The following is a 4956-nucleotide window of genomic DNA, read 5'->3' as shown; positions in this document are numbered from 1 at the left end:
ATAAAAAAGTTTGTTTCAATTTGGCGCCGTTGCCCATTTGAGTGTGTTTTTGTGACATTTAGGATCCATATTAGTCTAAGATTAAGTTCGTTTATACACTTGTGAAGTTGCTGGATTCGAATCTTCTGTTACTGGGTTGTCTTGAGTTTTAGGTACCCACTCGACCAACCACTCGACCACCACTGGACCGAGCAGTGATCGAGCACCTGATCGAGTTAGAAGCCGTCTTTATTTGGACACCACTTCCTAGTCGCCTTGACCGCCTACACGAGCCTGAGCTTAACTGTGTACCTGTTCGAGTCTGTACTCGTGTCTGTTGATGCACACAAGGTCAAAGGGGAAAGACAATCTTCAAAAGCCTCTTGACAACATCCATAGGCTGCAAAAGGGTTTGGGAAATCAGAGAAGAAGAGTAGTTTAAGTTCAGCAAGAGGATCAAGTCATCATGGAGCAACAAGCTAACCATGAGCAGAGACCTAGGCACATTGGTGCTAGAGATGCACCCAACACCCACAACCAAAGGGCTGGTATTGTGCCTCCAACAGTGCCAAACAACAACTTTGAGATCAAGAGTGGATTGATCTCCATGATTCAAGCTAACAAGTTCCATGGGTTGCCAATGGAGGATCCACTAGATCACCTTGATGAGTTTGACAGAATTTGTGGTCTTACAAAGATCAATGGTGTGAGTGAAGATGGATTCAAGTTGAGGCTATTCCCATTCTCACTTGGAGATAAGGCACACCTTTGGGAGAAGACTCTTCCTACTGGAGCAATAACCACATGGGATGCTTGCAAGAAGGTTTTCTTAGCCAAATTCTTCTCCAATGCAAGGACTGCTAGGTTGAGGAATGAAATTTCTGGGTTTGCTCAAAGAAACAATGAAAGCTTTTGTGAAGCATGGGAAAGGTTCAAAGGATTTCAGACTCAATGTCCTCATCATGGCTTCAGCAATGAGTCACTCTTGAGCACATTGTATAGAGGAGTGCTTCTCAAGGTCAGGATGCTTCTTGACACAGCCACTAATGGCAACTTCCTTAACAAGAATATGGAAGAAGGTTGGGAACTAGTTGAGAATCTTGCTCAGTCAGATGGCAACTATAATGAGGACTATGACAGAAACATAAGGTCATCATCAACTGATCAATAAGACAAGTACAAGAAGGACTTGAAGATGGTCAATGAGAAGCTTGACAAGATCCTTCTTAGCCAACAAAAGTCTATTCACTTCATTGGTGAAGAAGAGGTTCCAGTTCAAGAGGGGGAGACTGAATTTGCTGAGCTCTGTTATATGCAAAACCAGGGTGGATTCAAAGGCTACAACCAAGGAGGGTTCAAGAACAACAACCTCTCCTATAGGAGCACCAATGTAGCTAATCCACAAGACCAAGTGTATCCACCTCAACAGCCTCAACAGCAATAAAACTATGTCCGCAAACAACAACATCAAGTGTTCCAGCCTCAGTTGTGTCCCCCACCAGGGTTTCAGACTAACCAAGGCCAAGAACAAGACTTAAGAGCTATGATGCAACAATTGTTGATAGGACAAACACAAGGAAAGATTGAGGCAGCAAACAGATTTGCTGAGTTGAACAGGAGAATATCAGATGTTTACAGTGACCTCAATGCCAAGTTTGACACACTGACTTCCAGGATTGAGACTATGGAAAACCTACAAGCTAATGCTTCAAACAACAAAGGCAAGGCCATTATGAACTCTATAGAATCTGCTCATGCTATCAATCTACGCAGTGGAAGGGTTCTACCAACAAGAGAGGGAGCATTACCAGACACTGAGGACAGTGGTGGTCAAGAAAGGGAGGGTTTTCAACAAGAAGAAACTCAGAATGAAAACGCCATCGAACTCGACCCACCACTCGACCACTCACTCGACCGAGTGTGTGATCGAGCACCCGATCGAGCAGCCTCTCAGGAAAAAACTAAGCCATTTACTTCCAAAGAAAAAGAAGTCCGGTTCATTCCTCCTCCTTACAAGCCTCCACTACCTTTCCCAGGGAGATTTAAGAAGCAGATGGTTGAGAAATACAAGGCATTGTTTGACAAAAAAGTTAGAGAGATTGAGCTTAGAATGCCTCTAATAGATGCCTTTGTGATGATTCCTCCTTACCAGAAATTCTTGAAAGATGCTGTGATGGAAAAGATCAAAGAAGTTCAGGGGATGGTGATTCTTAGCCAAGAGTGCAGTGCTATCATCACAAAGCAAGAGAATCCTCAAAAGCTAAGAGATCATGGTTCCTTTACTCTACCTTGCTCTATAGGCTCTTTAACCTTCAACATATGCCTATGTGATTTGGGAGCCTCAGTAAGCCTAATGCCTCTATCAGTTGCTAAGCGCCTAGGGTTTACAAGGTACAAGCCATGCAATATATCCTTGATCTTAGCTGATAGATCAATAAGACTACCACATGGTGTTTTGGAGGATCTACCAGTTAGAGTTGGAGCAGTAGAAGTCCCAACAGAATTTGTAGTCTTGGAAATGGATGAAGAACCAAAAGACCCTTTGATATTAGGGAGACCTTTCCTAGCTACAGCAGGAGCAATAATTGATGTGAGACAAGGGAAGATTGATCTTAACTTGGGAGAAGACCTCAAAATGACATTTGACATTGTAGAAGCTATGAAGAAACCAACCATTGGAAGGCAAGTCTTTTGGACTGAAGAGATAGAAAAATTATCAGGAGAATTGATGGAAGAACTAGCTGAACAAGATCACCTTAGAACTGCTTTAACCAAAAGTGGGGAGGAAGGATTCATTCATAAGGAAACCAAGGCCTATGAAGAAATATTGGACTCCTGTAGAGAATCAGATCATCTAGAGGTTTTTGAGGGATTACCTGCACAAAGAGTGGAAGTCTGGTCAGTTCAAATAGCAACTTCAGATAGCTCGACCATCAGCTCGAGCATGCACTCGACCGAGCACCAAAGCCACTCGACCGAGTGCAACGCCGAGTCCTACACAGATGATTGGTCCGAACTAAAGGCTGGATTGATCTTGGGGTTTATTTGATTTGGTCAAGCTTGATTGTTGTAGATCTCTTCTAGGCTAGATGTTCTTAATGCTGATCCTATATCTGAGAAGGTAGGGTTTGATTTCAAGCATCTCAGCATCACACCAATGTTTAAGAAGCATAGATAAGACTAGATCTAGAGCTTACCATTAGGCTTGCTAAGATATTAGAGGTCTTGTTTGGTTTGAGATGTATTGCTTAATGCCTGCTTATGTAGATTCTTTACTTTGTGAGAGCAAGTCTAGAGATGCATAGGTTTGATTGTTTCTTGCCATGAGAGTGGATGAAACTTGTCTTAGATTTATATGTCTAGAGATTAGCTCAAAGTTTGCTTGAGATTTGTTCACCAAGTTTGATAACCACAATGGTTAGTTCAGCCCATGAGTCCCTCCTCAGGACCTTCTTTGTTTATTGATTTTTAAGTCTTAATCCTGTTGCTTGCTTGTTGTTTGATTCGTTTTTGCATTGCTCTGTTATTATTGTGTTGCTCTGTTTTTGCGTTTAGTCCAGCTTGACCCTGCACTCGATCTACACTCGATCGAGTGCTTGCTCGAGTTCTTCCCCAGAACTTTGGTTTATGATTTGTAGTTGTCCTGTCTTATTTCTAGTCTAATTCTATTGGCATTTCTGTTGCATTTACTTATTGTCCTGTTCATTATTGTCTTGCATTGGTTCATTATTGTAGTTTCTATTTCTGTTCTAGCTTCATATTAGTCATAGTCATTCTGTTCCATTTACATTTAGCATCTAGTTCTTATAGTTTTACTTTCTGCATTTTGCATTTTCATTTTAGGATTGTTAGTGACAAACATCCTTTACATTTGGCTTGACTTAGTCTCATATGCATGTCTTAATTGTTCACAAACACTCATTTAGGATTGACACCTCTTATACTGCAACTGCATAAGGGGAATTGAAACACCTTACCATCCATTTATTCATATCTCACCATTGCATACATTCATCATCATTCACCACCAACATAAAAAAGCTTGTTTCAGGTACTATCTTGGTGCACGGTCGGGTTTGTGTGCCCAAGGATGAGGAGTTGAGGCAGGAGATTCTGAGAGAGGCTCATCCGAGCAAGTTATCTATTCATCCAGGAGCAACTAAGATGTACCGTGACCTCAAGAGGTATTATCATTGGGTCGGGATGAAAAAGGATGTGGCTAGTTGGGTTTCGAGGTGTGATGTGTGTCAGCTAGTGAAGGCTGAGCATCAGGTTCCTGGCGGTTTACTGAAGAGTTTACCCATTTCTTAGTGGAAGTGGGATATGATCACCATGGATTTTGTGGTAGGATTGCCAGTGTCATGGAATTTTGATGCTATTTGGGTCATCGTGGACCGGTTGACTAAGTCAACACATTTTCTGGCCATTAAGAAGACTGATGGAGCAGCGGTCTTGACTAAGAAGTATGTGACAGAGATAGTCAGATTGCATGGGGTGCCAGCGAGCATTGTGTCTGATAGGGATTCTAAGTTCAATTCGGTGTTCTGGAAGGCATTTCAGGCAGAGATGGGCACTAAGGTGCATATGAGTACAGCTTATCATCCCCAGACAGATGGACAGTCTGAGAGGACGATCCAGACGCTGGAGGATTTGCTGAAGATGTGTGTGTTGGATTGGGGTGGCCATTGGGCAGATCACCTGAACCTGGTAAAATTTGCTTACAACAACAGTTATCAGGCGAGTATTAAGATGGCTCCTTATGAGGCTTTGTATGGGAGACCATGTCGTACACCATTATGCTGGACTCAGGTGGGGGAGAGGAGCATGTTTGGTGCTAGTATTGTTCAGTAGACCTCAGAGAAGATTCGGGTTCTCAAGCTGAACATGAAGGAAGCTCAGGATAGGCAGAGGAGTTATGCCGATAGGAGGAGGAGAGATCTTGAGTTTCAGGTAGGAGACAGAGTGTATCTCAAGATG

General features: G+C 42.6%; 1 non-coding gene across 1 annotated transcript; it reads right to left on the bottom strand.

Annotated features, from left to right (window-relative positions):
- Positions 1-841: 841 nt before the first annotated feature.
- Positions 842-948, bottom strand: LOC147948379 (small nucleolar RNA R71). Its single transcript, XR_015585975.1, has one exon. It is a non-coding gene; the product is annotated as a small nucleolar RNA R71 (small nucleolar RNA).
- Between the last annotated feature and the right edge of the window lie 4008 nt (positions 949-4956).

Source organism: Camelina sativa, chromosome 2 (genome assembly GCF_030686135.1).
Source record: "Camelina sativa cultivar CO46 ecotype springtype chromosome 2, ASM3068613v1".
NCBI lineage: Eukaryota > Viridiplantae > Streptophyta > Magnoliopsida > Brassicales > Brassicaceae > Camelina > Camelina sativa.
This window is presented reverse-complemented; position numbering and strand designations above follow the sequence as displayed.